This window comes from Notechis scutatus, chromosome Z (genome assembly GCF_049901735.1).
Source record: "Notechis scutatus isolate UNSWTSFEM ecotype Mainland chromosome Z, rNotScu1.2, whole genome shotgun sequence".
NCBI classification, from domain to species: Eukaryota; Metazoa; Chordata; class Lepidosauria; order Squamata; family Elapidae; genus Notechis; species Notechis scutatus.
Genome location: NC_142025.1, coordinates 38,750,079 through 38,771,997, shown reverse-complemented (window position 1 = coordinate 38,771,997; position 21,919 = coordinate 38,750,079). Strand labels below are relative to the sequence as shown.

The 21,919-nt window shown below is 36.3% G+C and overlaps 1 protein-coding gene across 1 annotated transcript in view; it reads right to left on the bottom strand.

Moving 5' to 3' along the window:
- Positions 1 to 5,882: 5,882 nt before the first annotated feature.
- Positions 5,883 to 21,919, bottom strand: part of ETV1 (ETS variant transcription factor 1) — a 138,875-nt gene continuing 122,838 nt past the window's right edge. The window contains exons 13-14 of the transcript XR_015745904.1: positions 19,082 to 19,241; positions 5,883 to 8,847 (exon numbers count right to left, since the gene is read on the bottom strand). The gene's annotated coding sequence lies outside the window, so the exon portion shown is untranslated. The remainder of the gene's footprint in view (positions 8,848 to 19,081; positions 19,242 to 21,919) is intronic.

Here is a 21,919-nt window from a genome sequence, read left to right as displayed (position 1 = left end):
AAAATTAAATAGCTCCAGAAAGAAATCTGGCTGCTATTAAAACAACAACAACCACCGTTAGCTTTTAAAAACTCTACATGATAACCCTAGCTCTTAACTTACAATCATTTCTTTAGTAACCATTTACAACACCACTGAAAATTGTGACTTACGATCAGTCCTCGTGTTTATGACTGTCACAGCAGCCGCTGACCTCCCATGAACACATTATTAAAATTTGGGTGCTTAGCAACTGGCATGCAGTTACAATGATTGCAGCATCCCAGGATCATGATCATCATCTGCAACTTTCCAGCTGGCTTCCAACAAGCAGAGTTAAAAAGGGAAGCTGAATTTCCTTAATAGCTACATGATTCACAACTGCTGTGTTTCACTTAACCTTGGTAAAAAAAAAAGTCATAAAAGCAGGTGTGACTCATTTAACAACTGCCTTGCTTAGCAACAGAAATTCATGTTCCAGTTTTGGTCATAAATTGAGGGCTATCTATGCAGAATTCATTTATTAACCAAAGGGCAGATTTGGAGTCATATTGTGCTGATGTTGCTTTGTCTTATTTATTTTTATCAATCCGTTTGATTGGCAATCATACTGATTCCAAAAGCAAAGTTGTAGCAAGCTGACCTTTTCTGAATGCATTGCTGGGAAATTAAATTTCAGTTTGAATTCCATAGAAGACACACTTTTGAGAGCCATTTACACAGTACCTTGCACAACGGGGATATGATTCTGACTGAGGCCAGTAGGCTGTACTGCAGTACAGATAATAAATAACTCTAGCACTTTGGCACGGTGCCCTTCATAATAAAATTAAGTCCCATCAAAGAAAAGCTGAGGCATACTCAAACTTCACTTTGTTTTCGAGCTTCTGGTTAAAAGACATAATATATTAATGCCCTGCAACTTTGTCTGGGCTCACTTTAAAATTTATATTAAGTAGGTTGTTGCATTATGGTAATGTACTAAATTACCTAAAGCAAAGTAATACAATGATTAACTGACCATAAACATTGGTTTATGGTCAGTTTATAAAGTATTGCAGAGATTAACATTGTGCATTTTCGTTAACAGAGAAAATTTGTAGGATGAAATATCTGTCGACCAACTCAGTGCTATTAAGATAATAAAACAGGGCTATCACTCCTAGTAGTCTCAAGTTTCAGGTCACAGGTAAACTTTGCTTTAAATCATCCTTGAAAATGTCACATATATTTATCATTAAAGAAATGTCCAATGGTTTCCAAGCATAGGATAACAGTTTCCAGGATATGTTTTCTAATGTATAATGTATAACAAAATATTTTTTTCTTCTCACTGAAATTATCCATGCAAAACTAAACAGGCAGTTGATTTACTTCCCTACTTTTATTTTTATTTTTTTAGAGAAAAATTGCCTTGAATAATCAAACATAAATATCAGATAAAAGTCTCACTCTTTGATTTTTCCTGTTGAAGGCAGGATAAAGGTAGGGTGGACTAAAAACATTGTTTTTAATCATACCCTAATGTTAAACATCCATACAAGGAGTCCAGCTATTTGCAAAAATAATTAAGGTATCTGTTTGTGCATATAGAGCTGTATAAAATTTGAATGTTTTATTCATAAATTCAACACATCCCCTTGGAGTTCCTCCTTGAACTAATGTGGCTAACAATATACAAAATATATTAACACTGGCATTATCTCAACAAGGAAAATAGTAAAAATAACAATTATTTAGAAAACACAAACATTTCATTTAAAAAAAATCATTCATTGAGGTAACCTTAAGTACCTTAAAGTAACTTTCTTTTATGGATTAAATATTTCTTTGCTATCATTTCATTTAAAGTTAACTTAAAGGAACTGAGAAAAATGCTGTTTGGATTTAGATAAGCCATACAGACCTCCTGTCAGGGAAAGAAAAATATTAGAAGATTATAGAACTAGGGCAAAACGTTAAGATGCAATGTCCAATCAAATCAACAGAAAGGATATTCTGACTACAGATACCCCAAGACTTATAACTATTCCTTTGGTGACCAAAATTATTACAGCCCTGAAAAAGTGACTTATGATTGGTTCTCACATGTACAACAGCTGCAGTATCTCTATGGTCATGGAATCATGATCAAGGTGTTTGGCAACTATCTTAAGACCGTTGCAGCATCCCACAGTCACATGATTTCCAGCTGGCTTCCAACAAGCACATCAATGGGAAGCCAGCAGGGAACATTGCAAGTCATGGTCTTTGTGATGTCTCACTTTATGACTGAGTGATTCACTTAATGGCCACAAAAAGTCACAAGGTTGGGTGTGATGTCATGGTGCCTTACTTACTGTAAAGACTGCACTACTTAAAAACAAATTTTCTGGTCCTTATGTGGTTGTAAGTGGAAAACTACCTGTAGTTATGATAACAGCTTTTGGCTCATAATGTCTGTTATTCAAAGTTCAAAGTCAAGATTCTTTCTCATAGCTGAATTAAAGAGATTTTCTCATGGCCAAGTTGAAGGGATGTCAACTAATCACACTGCCAACATAATATGAGGCTACCAAATGATGCTGTGTATAGTTATGGTGTACAAGCAAATTTAAGTAAGAACCTGGTGGATTTTCCTGGCTTTGTTTTCCTCCCCTGCTACCAGATGTTGCCAAACAGTGGGAAAACATTCACTAATCACTTCCCTTAAAATGGTTTAGAAATGGGGCTGGGTAAATGAGGAGTTTTGACAGCTGGCTAGACCATCATGGGACCTTTCTGATGCTTCATGATGCAGCTCTCCCCATACCTGTCAACAGAAAGTCATGTTCATTTTGAATGCCGGTTTGGCAAAATTCCAGAAGAGTGCTAAATTTATGTTCAAAGGCATATAACAAGGAATCATTTTTTACTGAAGTTGATTTACAGGACATTATGCATGTCAACTCAGAAGTGTATGGCCTCTAGTAGAATTAACTCCAAGCAAGCATGTTCAGTATAGCTTTAGCTAACAAAATAATGTTGAAAGGGTTGACTTATTTGCCAAACCTTCCAGGTTCTAGTTCTGCGAAGTATTTTAATATTGATCTTTTCTTCCTGTTCCATCATCATCAATCTTGTTCAAGTTTAAAATGAAGTTATGTTCAAGGTTCTCTCAGGCATTGGGAAGAAATCCATATTGCTATAACATTAACATTCTAGAAATTAGTATGAGTCAATGAATTGGTCAAAAGAGGAAATGTAGCAATATTCAGTAGAATAAATGCCATGTACTATGTACTACACAGCTGTCTTCCTGTGATGTCTATAAATTTTAAAAAGATGAAGAAGACACTACTCCAGAGTTAAATACCATGCTTTCTTTACAGAACCTATTCAAGAAGCTGCATGCTTATACAAAATTAAAGAATTTGAGATAATTTTTCAGTTTTGAGTTGGATTGGATTTATGTATCGCAGACCTTTGATTCAAACATTCAGGTTTACAGGTATGCAGAATGAGGTACATTAAAAATTTGTGTTCCAACCAAAAGATACTGATTTGACTGCTATGAAAATTATCAAAATGGATAAAGGAAGCTACACTTTTTCTATGGGTGGCCTGCTTTGCAAGTAGACTAGCAAATTAAGGTATATATTTATGTCTATCTCCATTCAAGAATACTGTTTTCTTTTCTTTTGGGGTTTCATTTAATTACATCAGGAATATATTTGATTCATGCAAAAAGGTTTTGTTTAAAACACATTCTTGTGGTGTCTCAATAACATTCATCTACTCCTTGTATGGTTATCTAAACAACTATCTAATCCATAATGGAGTTAAGAAAAGCAATGAGGAACAAAATAGGGGAAAGGAATATGGCTAAAGACATTCATGAGAGATATTTATTTATTTGAATGTTTATTATATAGAAATAATTATTTCCATCAATAAATACACATTACTTTCGGAAACAAATAACCAAGTAATAAAGCAATGAGGAGAGTGAAAGTGTATATGGAAGTAGCAAAAGAAAACATTTAATAAACACAAAGCACATAGAAATAAGCAGCCAAAATATCTGTTCCAAATGGGTATTACTCCATTTCTTGTTTCTCCTCCTCATGTTATATTTTCTCATTTGATCTTTTCCAATGTGTTAAAGCAGATTAGTAGACGAGAAAACTGGACACACTTCAAATAGGTATATAAGCTTTGCTGGATTCCATCAGAAATCTTTATCAACCAACTCATTGTTTAACTGCATTTAATAAGATGTGTTGAGCAAAGATAAGTTGGCATTTGATGCTATACCAACCATGACTAGGTCTTTACATCTATGTATTTCTGTTTTTTTTTTGGAATATCAGCTTCTCAATCTACTCGTCAAAGCAGTGAAACAGATCAGTAATTTGGTGTGGAATAATTTTGAGATGGCATTCTTACTTTGCAAGAGATCCTTACACAGAATAATATGTATTGCCAGGTTTCCGGTCCATTTCAACATTCAGACACAAATAGGTAATAATTGTTTGCTTCTACTGAAGACTAGTAGATATAACTGTCTTTTACCTGGAAAATTTCTTGCTATAACACTTAATAAATAAGCGTCCTTTGCTCATCAATTTGGCCTAGAAAACTTGATATGTAAGTGCAACTAAATTTAAAAAATTACTTCAGAATGATTACCCTTGATAAAAGTGTTAAAAGATAATGTCTCCTTTGAGATGCTTTCAACTTTTAGTAATTTCAGGGCAGTGGTAGGATTCAAATTTTTTTATTACCGGTTCTGTGGGCGTGGCTTGGTGGGCGTGACAGGGGAAGGATTCTGTAAAATCTCCAGTCAGAGGTGGTATTTGCTGGTTCTCAAAACTTCTCAAAATTTCCGCTACCGGTTTTCCAGAACTGCTCAGAACCCGCTGAATACCACCTCTACTTCAGGGTTGTTTTGTTGACAGCAGTATGAAAGTAGTTTGCAACTGCTTTTTCTGAAGTTTTTGTTTTTTGTTTTGAGATGGTCAGTTTAACTTTTGCATTCCTGGAGGAATCTCATTCCAATTATTAACCAGCTCCTACTCTTCTTAGTCTTTGACCCCACATAAAGTCAGACAAGTCGTGTCACTTGCTCTAATTAATCTCTGAAATGTAAATCAACACATTTCTAAAAATATATTTCAGTCTTACCAGGTAGAAGAGACAGGAAACTTTTAAAAAATCTGCTTTATTATTATGCTTCATTAAAAGAAACTTGCAAATATGAAAGTACAGTTCTTCTTTACAGTCCATGAACTCAGGGAGAATTGCTCCACCCACCATGCAGCTATGAGCTAAGCTGTCTGTTATCTGACTGAACCCTAGGCACCATCTCTTTGCCCCATTTCCCACATACCAGTACAAAATCAAGCAAAAAGTTAAACGTTGTAGGAGAGATAAGAGATAGAACAAGCAGTTTTAAGGGATTCATGCATGTATTCATTCTGGATGTTCCATTTCTATAATGAAAGGGCTAATGCAATATAATAAGCTTTAAATTATTTTTGTATAAAGGGGAAAAGATCTGTCAAAGTGTGCCCTGCCTTGTTTCCTTCTGTTCACAATGTCTATAACTTCAACAAATGGTGTTCTTGCTCTTTCTGTCTGTTGCTCAATCTGTTTGGAAGCTATCCATCATTCTACAGCCAACCATAATATTTGACACTTCCTAACATCACAAGAGCCACCATCTGTCTATCACTCAAGCCTGATACTTCTTAGTGATTGCTTGGACTGCTCTTTAATCAAGGTTGAAGGGAGAGATGAAACTTTAGATGAAACATTTGAGAAGTTCTGACTGAGCAAATCTGTGTTTAAAACAATCATGTTTTACATAGGTTCAAGTGAATGCAAGAAGAAATAAACAATTCATTTGGAAAAACTTGCACTCTTAATTAAACCAAACTGAAAACTGTCAAATATTTATTTAATGAGGCCAGTAAGAAATGGGAGTTCCAGTGAAAGCCACAATATTCTAACTGGTTATGCATATCCAGATTAATGCAAAAAGTACAAACTTCTTGCACATTGATATTTTACTTTATCTGTTTAAGGATACGTTGTGGGAAGGGCAAATATTTAGAAATTACAAAAAACAAATTGGAAATATATTTTTTTAAGAATGCACAAAAGCAGAACAGTATCTTCAGTATTCCTCTTACTCTAATCATATTGTTCTACCATTTCTTAAACACTAAAATTTATCTTACTGTTCTTTCATAGACTATTCTCAGTCCAACAAAAGTCACAATTTCCACATGAGGGTAACAGCAATGTGTGACAGAAACCCCAGCAACCTTAAATTTTAAACCACTAAATGTAGAATTTGAATTAGCCTGGCATTTGCTTCAGGTAAGAACTGATGCAAGCATTTTGTCCCCAGAAAAAATGTAGGGTATCAGTAATAACACATATCTAACCCAGACCATACTGAAGTATATTCTCTAATACAGCAACCATATTGTTTAAAACCAATGAATTTAGTGTTTTAAATTCAGTCTGTCGTATAATATAGGGTAAACTACCAATAACATATGAACCATTCTGTGTGTGACATAGTATTTCTTTATACTAAACTTAAGTTTTTAGGGTGTGTTTTTTTTTAAATATAAGTTTGAATTCAAATAGGCACTAAGACTGATGTGTTAAAGATGTGTCCTAGGCTTAATGCAACTATTTTATATCATCACCACCCCAAACATAAAACACATAGTAAGACATGAAAGTACGGTGTTAGGAGTTCTTTATAACCTTAATAGCAACTCTGTGGACTGTGTGACCAGATGAGAGATAAAAATGGGACAGAGCTTCTGAACCTCTGCCAAGTTGCTTCTTCCAGAGAAATGTCTTCCAGGGGCTTTTTAAAACATATTTTTGCCCAGATGTGATTATTCTTTTGCCGACTTCTCCCACCACACCATATTCAGTCCCATTCTGTTTTTTATTTGAAAAGTTATCCTGTTGATGAACACACATACACACCAAAGTGATTTATATAATTTCTTTCCAACCTTCCCGTAGGTTATAAAAAAATAAAAGGACATGTAACAATATTTCAATATGTCTTGCTCCCTGTGCTGCCTTGACACAAAAGATAGTTCCCTCCTGATCAGAAGCTCACAGCAACTACCACAGTTCATCAGGAACAATCTTGAATAACAGAATAACAGAATTGAAAGAGATACTGAAGGTCTTCTAGTCCAAGGCCTTGCTCAAGCAGGACGCTCTGTACCATTTCAGACAAATGGTTGTCTCTTCTTCAAAACCTCCACTGTTAGAGCACCCACAACTTCTGGAGGCAAGTCATTCTTCTGATTAATTGTTTTGTCAAAAAATTATCCTTAGTTCTAGGTTGATTCTCTCCTTGATTAGTTTCCATCCATTGCTTCTTTTCTACCTTTAGGTGCTTTGGAGAAAAGGTTGAAATATGTTTGTGTTTTTCCAGGAAGAAGTAACATGATACACCAATATTGTCACATAAAATATGGCTATGGAAAATACTATTATGTTCTTTGCAACTGTAATACCATTAGATTCTTCTTTCAATATTTGTGTTTAAATTTGTACTAATAGTTCAAAATATATTTATATGAAAGAGTAAAAACCTGTTCTGTGTGCAGTTCTTACAGATTCACATTGGTAAATAACAGTGCAATATTATTTCAGTTTAGAGTGGTCTATAAATATCTTCCAATAATTAGTATCATCTAAAATCAATAGTGATTGTTAATCAAACAAAAACTTACAAAAAACTTTAGTGACCACAACATGATTGACGTTCTGTCCCTTTTTAAAAAAAGAGTTGACTTTGATCACAAGCTCACAGCTCAATTTTGACTTTTTTTGATAGCCCCACATTAAACATGTTTATTCATTTTTTATTATTATTCCTATGTCAGCTCCAAAAAGCCAATGAAATTAGCTTAGCTGATGTTAAGAAGCTGCTTTACCTATAATTGATTCTTCTGAAAATATATAGCACTCAACAGTATCTAAAATGTGACATTGTTATGCCAAACTACACTTTACTTATACCCACAAACATTTAGATTACAAAAGCACCATTAATTGTTAGAAATAATGGACATTGACATTATAATACCAAAAGCAGGAATTCTAGAATGTTTCATCCTGATAAATATAAAATTATTTAGGATTCGTTGGAAAGTGACATGTGATGGAAGCTTTTATATTTCTATTTTCCTCCCATTTTGATGGCAAAACTCAACTACTTACAGTTGAAGATAACAAAGATAACAAAGGAATACCAATATCTGTGTATATGGCCAAAAAAATCAGAATGACAACCATAACAGTGTAAATGAAGCTCCACATAAAAACATAATACAGAAATTTAATTGCACTAATCATCTTGATTTTTTTCTGAACATAACCCAGACAACCAACTCAAGAAGAATGTAATTTTCAAAGCTGAAACTTTCACTACAAAAAACAATGATGTATTGACCTTACAATTCCTTTATATAATCATCTTCAAAATTTGGCTTGTAGAAACTATATATAATTGGATGATGTATGAAATAGGAATTAATCCCTATATCAAACTGTAGCATCTACATATAGCTTTTGCGGATCCTGGCTGTGATTGCTTGAAGCTGCAATTTCATAGTGTATCAGGCCAAGTAACCAAGAACATCACATGGAGTTACTTCTAAAGTAATTACTTTATTATGTTTTCCTATAGACAGAAATCTTGCCAGATTAAATCAACTATTTACATAACTATAGATATATTGTATGAATTGCTGGAGTGTGGAATCTGTCTTCTCCCACTTCCTGCTTACCAAAGACATCAAGCTCTATTGTCTCTTTGGTCTTTGGCCACTCTGAGCTACATTGTGCTTCTACAGAACACTGTGGACATAAATAGCAACTTTAAAATTGCTGGTATGTATAGTTATATGTATATATTTATGAACAAATAAACATTTTAAATATAAATTAAAAAATTAAAATAAAATAATTTTCAAATTTATTTAAACAATCAAGGATTAGTGCTGATCATTTCTTCAGTATTTGATGTTCATGAGTAATAAGTATCTTCAGAATACTGATACTATCCCTTCCGGATACTTCTGAGTATCTTCAGAATACTGATACTATCCCTCCCAGACATATTAACATCATAGGAGAAAAGACAGAACTCTGTGGATCAGCATCTCAAGAAGTAGCCCCAGAATCACCTTCTGTGTATGACTCAGCAAGATCAATTTTTTTTAGCTCAGAAATGTAGTATGATTGATTGCATTGAAAGCTACTAGGAAATCCAGAACTAGAATGGCTACATTCCTTCAATGAACTTTGTGGTAGGGACAATCTACCAAGGTACCAAAGCACTATCAATACTATGTCCTAGCCCAAATCTCAGCAGAAAAGAGTCAAGAGAATATATTTATCCAAACATATCTGTAGCTGTTGATCATAGTAATGTCTGATTCCTGTTGCTACCAGGTAAACATATTAAAAGTCCCAAACCATCAGAAGGCACTCTGCCATTGGTATGCTTTAAGCTGGAGTCATTCTGTCAGAAAGTTCTTGAAATCTTACTTTCACCATAAACATCTACTTCCCATGAATATGAACTTTCAAATCCAAGCCAAGTCCTTTTATGTTTACTTGAATGTAAGTCTTATGTTTTCCAATAGAAATTATATCCAGCTGTATGTGCAAAAGACTACAGTCATGGATTTTCTTTCTGAGTGCTTATCCATGGGCATGATGAGAGAAAAGGAGGCACAAGAAAAAAGAAAATAGCAAGGCTGTAGGAGAACATCTTCAAAACACAGATCTAGTAAACATTGTCATCCTCTTCAGAGAGTTTCATAAAGCTGTGAGTGAAGGAGGGTGATGAAACACTACCATTTTTTTATTTTCTCAAACAAAACAGGCATGATTTTATAAAACAGTTGCATTGACTCTAGCATTACAACTAAGTCATTTACAGATGGGCAATGGAAATTTTAGAACATTAAACCCCCTAGAAAAAGAAACCATATTGGTTAAATAAAGATAAATTATTCAGAACATCTGTACTGTTTTGGAAGAAGCTATTTCAATATTGATTAAGCTTCTTACTTTTCAACAGACTAGGAAAAGAAAGCTATCACTAATCAGTCTTGGCCATATATTGCAGCTTCTCATAAATTTCTTTTTCAATTCAAGAGATGAAAAGTTGAGGCCCTTGCAAGTCATCACTATTAAAAACATAGTTTGCAATGACAGTTAATTTTCAAGAATCTATTCTGCTTAATGAAAACGTCTATAAAATTTGAACTCTTCCATATTTTTTAGGGGTTCACCTGTCAATTTTGATATTCCAGCATGGATACCTTGTGAACTGTTCATTCATTAAAAATTGGGTGAGGTATGTGTGCTATGAATGAAGTGTTTGAGAAATGAAATGTTAACAGAGTCAAAATAGAAATAGAAGGCAAATCTCTTCTGAACAATCTTTTGATATATTAGAAACTATACACAGATATGTATAAATATGGCAGGTAGATAAATGAAACACAAAATATACTAATATAATTTATCCTGAGTATATGTCAATACTCTGCATATATATAGTTTATATACTAGTGATCTTAGTGTGTACAAACATACTTAGACAAAGTTGCCTTAAACTTCTTTAAACTTCTGGTTTATTGATCAGAACGTACCTAAACTGATTAGCATTGCCTTTGTTGTTAATTCAGTATAAACAGGTATACACATGTACAGTTAAGGTTGGTAATCTGTATTATTAAAAATCTATGGGCATACATAGCATGTGGAAAATCATGTCTTGACATAAGAAAAGATAAATTGTGAAAATGAAATGAATGAAAGAAAAGTAGATATGTTGAGTGTCTATGAAGTAAGAAGAAATAGGAAGATTGTAATAGGTTTAAATTAAAATGTTCTAATTTTTAAAGTATAAGATTACAGGTGCACCTTGATTAACAACTACTTATTCAGTGACTTTTCTAATTTGCAGTGGGGTTGAATAAGTGCACTTATGACTGTCCTCAGTGGTATGGTTGTTGTATCATCCCTGTGATCAGGGCACACAGCACTGGATCATAATTATAATGTTGCCATTTGCAAACTTTCTGCAAGCTAAAATCAATGGGAAAGCTAGCAGAAAATTGTAAATAGTAGCCATATTACATCCTCAACTAACAATCAATGCAATTCTCACTTTATTTATTATTTATTTTATTTGTCAATCGCTTGCAAGATAACAGGTATAAGTATAAACATAGTTATGAATACATGAGATGGATACGTATAAGAAGAATAAAAAGAAACAATAGGACAGGGACTGTAGCAGTGGTGGGATTCAAATTTTTTTACTACCAGTTCTGTGGGTGTGGCTTATCTTGTGAGTGTGGCTTGATGGTCATGTGACTGGGTGGGCGTAGCTTGGTGGCCATGTGATTGGGTGAGCATGGCCAACTCGACATCACTCATGTCAAGGGGCATTTTGCCCAGTCCCTCCCATCCCAGCCACTCCTTGTTACCCTCAATGTATCTATAGTTCTGTAAAAAAAATTCACCTTTTTTGGCTTTATTATCTGTATCCACATACTATAGATGTACTTTTATGGACCACTGAAAGGAGGAAATGGCTCACATGCTTTGCCCAAGAGGGTGATAGGCAGGTCACAAAACAGGATTTTGAGGTGTTGCCACAAAGAAGGGGGGGAGCAATGTATTTTGCAAAGCAGTAGAAGGCAAAACAAGAAGCAATGGATCAAACCTGAACAAAGAAAAAGCAACCTAAAACTAAGGAGAAATTTCCTGACAGTGAGAACAATTACCCAGTGGAACTGCTTGTCTCCAGAAGTTCTGGATTCTCCAACACTGAAGGTTTTCAAGAAGAGACTGGACAGCTATTTCTCTGTCAGGCAACCTTGGCAACTTTAAGACTTGTGGACTTCAACTCCCAAAATTCTGGGAGAAATTCTGGGAGTTGAAGTCCAGAAGTCTTAAAGTTGCTAAGGTTGGAGACCTCTGGTATAGGATCCCCTCCAAAGATTATTCTGACACCTTTGCCTGCCCCTCTACTCAGACTTGGCATCCTCAGTTTTCCTGCCTGAGCAGAGTGTTGGACTAGAAGACCTCCAAAGTCCCTTTCAACTCTGTTATTCTATTATTCCTAAGTTAAATATCTAAGACCCTCTCTCTTTTGGGACCCTCTCTCTTTTGCTCCCTCTGGTCTAATGCAGTGGTTCCCAAACTTTTTCAGTCCACCGCCCCCTTGGTACTACAAACTCATCCTCGGTGCCTCCCACCCAGGGATGGGATTCAAATTTCTGTGGGTGTGACCTTATTTGAGGGTGTGGCTTGCTGGTCATGTGACTGGGTGGGCGTGGCTTGCTGGTCACGTGACTGGCCGGCATGGCTTGCTGGCTGGGCATGGCTTGCTGGGCACATGACTGGGTAGGTGTGGTTTGGTAGTCATGTGACTGGGTGGGCATGGCCAGGTAACTGGCAAACCAAATACAAATGGTCCTCACTTAATGGCTGGTTGTTTAGCAAGTGTTCTACTTTATGACTGGCCTCCCCAGAGCTACTTGATCTGTTTTTGGAGTTTTGACAGCACACATACACACACATACACACACACATACCCTTCTAACCCTGCTGGAGGAGGTCATTACACTACAATCGGCAAAGCATCTCCGATTAGATTCTAGTAGTGAATAGAATCTAATCAGAGATGCTTTGCTGATTCTTGTTGATTTGTTTTATTTGTATTTATTTTATGTCTTGAATTGCATTGACATGTGTGTCCCTTCTTGTGTACAGCCCAGAAGCTTTTGTGATTCTTTGCAGCAAAAATTACTGATCTCTGGCTTTGCTCTACTTTTCAAACGTGCCGCCACTGCCACGTTCTAGGTGCTGGCCCTGCAGGTCTATCCCACTGAGCCTGCTGCACCGGAGGGACCTGCCCAAGCAAGTCTGAGCGAAGCGGTGCACCAATGGGGTGAGCCTGAGAGAGGGAAAGAGAGAGAGAAAGAGAGAAGGAAGAAAAGAAAGAGAAAAGGGAAAGAACGATAAAGGGACAAAGAAAGGGGGATGGAAGGAAGGGACAGAAAGAAAAAGAAATAAAGAAGGAGGGAGGGAGGGAGGAGAAAGATAATGAGATATCTATTCTAGGACAATCACCTGCTCTAGCAGGGTTAGAAGGAAGTGTGTGTGTTCTTGTAATTTACCAGTACATTTTGGTTTTGCCTTCTTCAGAATTGGCATTGTAATACATTGGGGGAAAGTAATTTTGCTGCGGATGCCCTCCCTCACCCCTTTACCTGGATTCCCTCCTGCAGTCTCCTCAGTGCTCCCCCTCCCCAGTCTATCTTGATTGCCGGCAGACCTACATTGCCTTTTGCAAGGCTGCTGTCAGTGAAGCTGGGTGCTGGTGAGGGCTGGCTTTTTGCATAGCTTTGTCCAGCTATTGGGGTGGGTGGGGAGAGAATGGCTTCCTCCCAGACCCCCGTCCATTTCCTTCCTGACTGGGCAGGGAGAGAGTGTGAGCAAGCCAAGGCCTTTCCCTCCAATCTTTGCCCAAAGCCCCTTACCGCACCAGGAGGTTGAAGTTTGAATTTCTTCATCCCCTCCGACCTGCGTGTACCTTGGCAATGGGAGTTTCTCTCCACACCCTTTTCCAGCTACTAGATGAGGGGATGAACCTAGCTTTGCTGCCTATTGCATTGCAAATAGGAATCTAAAAGCTGAGAAAGAAAGGGAAGTTCCTGCAGAATAAGGCCATCGCTACTGCCCACCAGCTCTGGGGGCCTCGTGTAAGCAGCTGCAGCGGCACTTTGCACAAACGCCCCCTGGACTTCTTTTTTCTTTCTTTCTCTTTCCTCTTTCTTTTCTTTCTTGTCCTTCTCCCTTCCTCTCTCATTCACTGTTTCTCTCTCTCTCTCTCTCTCTCTCTCTCTCTCTCTCTCTCTCTCTCTCTCTCTCTCTCTCTCTCTCTCTCTCTCCCCTCTCTCTCTCTCTCTGTCTCTCTCTCTCTCAAAGGCACGGCTGGCCAAGCGCTCTTTGCTACTTTCATTTCTTCTTTTTGGAATCAAGACTGGCTGAACAAGTATCGCCAGCTGCACTGGAAGCATCCCTTCGGGTGACCCTTCTCCTCTCCTTTTCCTCCTCAAGTGTGCACGCCATCCTCCCGGCCCCGCCATGGCTGCCGATTGTGAGAGGAGGGGGGAGGGAGACGGGTCACCCGAAGAGACGCTTCCAGCGCGGCTGGCTATCCTTGCTCAGCCAGTCTGGATTCCAAAAAGAAGAAATGAAAGTAGCAAAGAGAAACAAGGAAAGCCCAGCCGCGGCTTTGAGGGAGAAAGGGAAGATAGGGACCCGACCACTTTGCTATCCCCTGCCATCACCCTTACCTTCTCAGGGAAGCGAGGGAGGGGAGGGTGAGGGGCAGGAGGACCAGCCGCTTCAGGCAAGGTGAAGATGCATTGACCAAGCACAGGAGAGTAGAAGCCTGGGAACAGTGGCTCCTGGCTCAGCGGGCCTGAGGGGCTGCTGCAGGCATATTGGGACAAAGGTGGCGAGAAGCCCCAGGACATCCACCCAACCACCTGCTGGCTGGCCAGGCCGGGCCAGGCTGGAAGAGATGCATCTGCTGGGAGAAGGAAGAAAACGTGCTCTAGGAGGGCGGGCAGGCAGGCGGACATCCTGAGGCTGTTGCACATGTGTACTGCATGTGTAGCAGCTGCACATGCAGTGCGCATGTGCAGCAGCCCTGGGACATCCACCCGAGCTGTGCCATGGTCACCACATGGCCATGGTAGGGAAAGCTAGGAGAGCGATGGGACAAGAGGGTGACTGGATGACCAGGCGACTCAATTCGGGGGCATGGCCAGCCAGGGGTTGCAACCAGTTCTGTGACCCACGCCAAATCACCGCTACCAGTTCTCCTGAATAGGTGCGAACCAGTTGAATACCACCTCTGGACAGTAGGCACAATTGGTGTGCTTATGCATGCCCCCTACAGGCCTCTTAGGAAAGGGGTGAGGTCAATAGTAGATGGCAAATCTTATTGCCCTTGCCATTGTTAACTAAGAACTACCTGTAATTATGAATGAAAGGGTTTATATATGTGTCAGAAAGTATGAATTTCTGTCATCTATTTCAGTGTGTAGTTATGCTGACTAGGGGTGGGATTTTACCAGTTCGGACCAGTTCCATAGAACCGGTTATTATGATTCTGAGCAGTTCAGAGAACTGGCAAATTGCACCACTGGTTGGCTCCTCCCCTCCCCACCCACCCGCCCAGGAGGCTTTCCTGAAGCCCAGTCAGGGGTGGTATTCAGGGGGTTGGGGGAGGGAGAAGTGGCTTGAGAGCAGAGCTGAAGCTTCCTTAGGACTGAAGCTTCTATTTTTCAGTGCAGATTCAGGCAGCAGATTGCAGAAAGGTAGATCTAGGAGTGAAGCTGTGATTCTGCAAGGAGCTCAATCTGCCTGCCTGCTTTGCCTGATTTTGGGTAAAAGTTGCTATTTTTAAAAAAATAAAAAATTCAAACTTTACATATGTATTTACAATATTTACATACAACCCATGCCCAGCCAGTCACATGACCACAAAGCCACACCCACAAATTAGGCCACGGCCACAGAACCAGTTGTTAAGAAATTTGAATCCCACCCCTGATGCTGACCACATGACCATGGAAATATCTTTAGATACAACTGGCTTCCTTGGCTAAGAAACAGAGATGAGTACCAGCCGCTAGATTTGGACACAAGCGAACAAGGGAAATCTTCACTTTTACCTTTATATCACTATAGATGGATATGAAAATATTATTGAGTACAACAAAAGTGTGTAGAGCTACTATTCTAATTGGAATTATGAAAAAGTGTATTAAACAGAATGATGAAGTGAAAGAGACTACAAATAAAAAAAAAACTCTATCCAAAAGAATGCTTTTATATGTGGCTGAAAAGAAAAGTATTGTACAATGTTAAATAATAGTTAAAAGGAAAACAGAAAATGCAGTGGATTTTATTTTTATCTATTGTTTTTATTATAATTATAAAATGTAATGCAAATTAAACTTAAAGAGAAAAAAGAAAATAGAAGGACTAAAATTTCAAGGAAAAGAAGAAAGGAAAAGAAAATAAGAGAAAAATTATATAAATGTTATTTCCAGCCTTCTTCACAACACGAATAAACAAATTTAATCTCTTTGCATTCTTTAAAATTATAATATTTATCTCTTCATCTTGTATCCCACCTCTGAAAAAAGTCCAGCAAATCATCTTTTCAGTCCTCATGTCAACAAAAAATCCAAAAAGGGTAACCAGAAATCAGTCAGTCTCTGTCTGTCTGTCTGTCTGTCTCGGTATGTTTCTTTCTTTCTTTCTTTCTTTCTTTCTTTCTTTCTTTCTTTCTTTCTTTCTTTCATCTGTCTGATACACTGTCTCCAAAATATGTATGGATATTAAAGGAAAATTACAAATAAAATATATACAAAAAGAAAAAAAAACTAATTTTGTTATATAGTCAGTGAAATTTCCTATTCAAAGTCATTTTTTGGTCTGTCAATTGTAAATTAATTTTCAATACTATCTCTGTCTTGATAAAATTAATTTTACATTTCTTCAATAACATTTTTTAGATATTGTCTATCTATAGAAGCAGATATTATTTCTGACATTATTGATATTGTGTCCTATTTGCAAGCCTGTATATCTTTCATCAACCTAAAATCTTTAATCGTCTCTAGTGTCCACTTTTTGAAATTGTGAAATTATTTATTTATATTGTGTCTTATAAAAATCAAAAAGAGAATCTATTTCCTATGAGGAGCTGTTTCTACTTTAAAATTAATTCCAAAATCTTATTGTAAAAATTTCATTATTCCAATTTTATTTGGATCCTTAATCTTTAATAGCATTTTATTGTTTATTTCAGATTCTTTAAATTCTTAAGCTTAGAATTAAACTTTTCTTTCATTTAGGACAGACTCACCTAGCATTTTCATACTTTCATTCCAAAGCTCATTAATAGCTTAGAAATAGTTAATTAGCAATTTCCAAAAGGGATTAGAAAATGAGGTTTGCTATCTTAGTGTCTTTTAAAAGTCTCCACCATGGTTGCGAATAAAATAGCTAATCCTGTCATCTCCCAATACTCAAACCCACAGAAAAATGCTATGCTATGGTCTCCTTGCAAGAACACATGTGGATGATTTCTCATCTGCTCCTCATCCAGAAATGTTCCAAGGGATTAGTCTTTTCACCATTTCCTTGGTCTTTGCTGCAGTCATTGGTTCTGCTTTCAGAATTATTCTCCATAACTCCTCCAGACATGAAAATAAGAGAGGTTTTGAAGGAAATAAAAAGATGGTTTAAAACTGTACAAAGGAAGCATCTTATGCACTTAATGACAGTAATGAAAAATATCAGAAATACATTTTGGGGGAAATAGGCAAGGAGAAAAGTTCTTTAAGAGATACAAATGGAATGCTTAACATGTAATTCAATGTTGAAAAAGGGGTAGCACACAATATGTGTTACCCATTGAATATATTAGGAATATTCATGGTGATAGTACAATTGGGTTAGTTGTGGATATGAATAAAGCTTTTGTTACTGTTGATGCCATGTTGTTAGCTGACAACATGAAGGAATTTCAGCAAGCATTAGTTCTTGTATATTGTCTAATGCAAGAAGAAAAATGGATCTGAAAAGTAAATAGCTGTATTTGACAGGGAAAGTAAAATAAACAAATGCAATTTAAGTTATATGCCATAATCTGGGAGCAAGTAAGCAAGTGTACCCTTATAGCAAGTGTACCCTTATAGAATGTTTAGTAAAGATAGGGGAATTAATTATATTAAGTTGTGGTGGGGTTGTAGAAGAAAATCAACACATTGTCTTGGGGAATTGATGTCAAAATACACAAAATGGCTGTTTATAAGGGCATGCTTCTGTTCATGATGTCATATGGAGATGAGAGTTGTCAAGAGAAGTTGAATGCTGTGGGAAAAGAGCACTGTAAAACTATACGTGGTAAACAACAAACAGGTCAAGAATTATGGAAGCTGAATTTACATAAATGGAATTCAAAAGTGAGTGACAAAGTAGGTAAATTTAGGTAGTTTGTATTATGAACAAAATGAATGATGATAGCTATGTAAAACAGTGATAGGAGAGAAGAGTGAATGATTGAAGGAAATACACTGCCGATAAATTTGTAATTAAATAGATTAGATTCTCAGAAACAAAGATTAGCAGATTTGATTAAATTCCCAGAAAGAAAGAATTTTAAAAAATTAAAAAATAAAGAGTAATATAAAATCATATATAGATATTGTGAAAGTAAAGATAATTTGATATAGTTGTATAGCAAATGGTTTGTATTGATTACATTCAGCTATGTTTCTTTTTTAATGATTTTTTAATTTCTTGCCTTACTATGTGTTACACTCCACGTATTGTGCGTAAAATTGTTTCACCCAAAAGAGTCCATCGTGATTGAAGTAGCAGAAATAAATAAATTAATTAATTAACTGTAACATATTAATAAGGGTTTTCATGGAACTTGTATAAAACTTCACAAAAAGGTGCTAACCAAAATAGATATTTTTAAAAAACTAGAAAATTTTGTTGCAGCCATTATCAAAATGGGATTCTTTACATCACTATTATATAGGATTTGCAGGAAGATAAAGGGCCATAAGATCACCCTCTCCCTCCCTCCCTCCCCTCTTCTCTCTGTGTGTGAGAGAGAAAGAGAATGTGTAAAAGAGACAGGCAGAGAGAATCATTATGTAATCATGCAAAAGCTGCATCTTGAGTCAGATGTCCCAACATTTGCATTATTGCATCATCAAGCATATGTCATTTTGGCTATCAAATCAGATGTTCATCTTCCCATCTGATGCAGATCCACATCTTCCTTTTTAATGCCAAATAGACAGCAGGCTTGCATACATGCATTTTTATAGATCACACAAATTCTCAATGATTCAAGCAGTCAATTAATATTGTTAAATAAATAAATACATAAGGAAGTGTGCATTGTTGCGAGAATCACTTTTTCTCTAATTAAACAAATATTGAAAAGAATGATACCTACCTGTCTTTGGAATGCCTATAGATTTCTGTATCCTCAAAAATATAAATGTTGTTAAATTGTACTTTTTCAATATCTCCAGGGTTTTTTGCCCCTGAAGAGTGATGCTATATCTTCTTTTAATCTATTTTTGGTTCTTAACATTTGCCACAGTCCACTTATTCTGTAATAAACAATAAGCAGAATAAGAAAAGTTTAGTTCATTGTTTTTGACCTGTTTTCCAGATTGCATTCTATCTGAATGTCATTAAAAAAAGAATTCTGAAATCAACCCCATTTAGATTGTATAGAGCAAACTGACAACTTGTGAATTGTCCAGATGACAAAGGAATCGAAAGATAAGAGTTGTAGTGTATATCATGTCAGGTTGTTTTCCTTAATCATGGTTTGCTGAATTATCTTTAGTGGCATAGTTTATAAAAGACATTAATTTAGATACCATATTTATACATCATAACACACTAAATCAAAACCACATCACCTTGATATGACTTAGGAGGAGGTGTGACCCCAGTGTTTGATATACCATTCTTCACTATTTCACATATTTTATTCTTTGCAATTATATTTTAAAACTTTGAAATGTTGCTCGTTGTATACTATTTTTTTCCTTTTATCAAGCCTTAAACTGAGCAATAGAACTAGTCCTCAACTTATGAACTGACCCCAAAATTTATGTTGTTGAAAAATTTGTCAAGTGAGTTTTACTCTAGTTTAGGACCTTTCTTGACACATTTGATTAAGTGAATCACTGCAGTTGTTAAATTAGTAACATGTTTGTTAAGTGAATTGGAAGATCACAAAAGGGGATCACAGTGATCATCATAAATGTGTCAAGTAACTGAATGTAAAACACATGACCATGGGAATAAGAATATAACTTTATTACGGTCTTAGACCAGCAATAGGCATCACTATATGTATATCACTAATACACTAATACACACACACACATATGTGTGTGTGTGTGTGTATGTGTATATGTATATGTATATGTATATGTATATGTACTAACACATTATAGTACATTAATAGTGGATAATAACATTCCTCTTAAGAAAATACATGTTCTCAAAGTTAGGGTCTCTCCCTGGTTTATATGAGTAGAGAGCCAATAAGTATGTGTATAAATATCATTTTTCAAAGATTGTTATATGTCCAAAAATTGGCACAGAGATCTATAATTTTCTAACCAATTTTTTTCTTATAGACATTGCAGCAACACAGAATTTTGCCACTGCACGCGTAATAGCCGGATTTGAGTCCTGGTAGAGAAAGCCTACATAAAAATTGTCTGCCCTCCCTGGTAATCCCTTTAGTAAGGGGAGAATATACACTGACCTATAAACTCTGTATAACTTATGACTATGGGGATGTTGCAACAGTCATATGTGTGTAAAATGGTCAAAAGACCCTTTTTTCAGTGCCATTGTAAGATTTGAACAGTCACTAAATGAACTGTTGTAAGTCAAGGACTACAAAATGTTGTAAGTCAAGGACTACCTGTATTTATTGTTCAAAGCAAAAAAATTTAAATGATTTCATATTTGTGGCATATGCAGCAATTAGTTTCTGGGTAATTCAGAAACCCATTAAGAATTCAATCAGTCTAGATTATGAAGAACCTCTGCAAATCTTCTATCACTTTCTGACTCTGTGCAGGCTGTTTAAAAAAGCAATAACCCATGAAGAAAATAGTCAGGGGTGAATAACTTTGAAAGAAGACTAAGGTCTATACTCAACATTTAAATAATATGTAGGAACAGGTATGACCAAGACAAAGACACAAGTAAGGATGGGAAAAATAAATAAATTTGACTTAATTAAACTTTACATTTAAACTACTTCAAATTAAACTTAACTGATTTAATAATTTCACTCTTAAAATTTACATTTTGGTAACAATTCTTGGAGAGGATCTGGATATTGCATCCTAGATATGAGGCTACCTTTATGGAGCCTTGAGTTTCTTTTGGAACCTTGGTTAAAACATCCTTATTCTCAACAATTGTGTGCTTTGTGCTTTATTTATGCTAAGTTGCCATAGAAAGTCAAATTAAAAAATCTTCAAAGCAAGTTACAAGATATGTCAAATCTCTTTTGGAAGAGGGAGAGAAACAAGGAAAAGAGACAGCGTGTCTACACATCTACAGCACAATATACAACACCTCTCAGTTCCACATGCTGTTGGGAATGTGCTGAGTTATACAATATCAGTTTGAGATGTGAGGAGTTTGTTTTGTGAATTGTAACATTTTTGCTGTTACTACACTGGAAGGTGCCAAGGAGAGGCTGCCAGTTTTGGCAACATTTGTCTATCTCGAAGTATACAAACAGCCCAGAAGGAAACTGCTTGAAGCCTATTTGAAATATTCACTTGTCAGTCTAATACACACACATGGACACATGCAATATAATCATTGTGATTTGCTTAGCGCTGTTTTTCAGAGACCAAAGTGCAAATAGGGTGATTTTTAACTTCACTTGATGCAAAGAAGACTAAATATTGGTGGGCATCTAATTTCTTACCTTTTGAAGGGTTCAAAGAGTTACTTTAATGTTTAAAATAAATGGCACTTTATCATAACTTTTCATGTATAAGATAAATGAATGTGCTGCATATACTTAAAGTAGAAGTTGAAGTTGGAATTTAGAGACCCACAATCCATAGTCTGAAGAAATAAAAAATGAAGAGGGTAATGCCAACTTGGCTCCAGGAATGTACCAGCATTTTCTGGAGCAAAGCAATCCCCATTCTTAAATAATTACCATCAGGGCAAACTCATTTTTATTTCTGTGCTCCTTGCCTATTTGAGTGTCCATTTCATTCTGCAGTGAGGC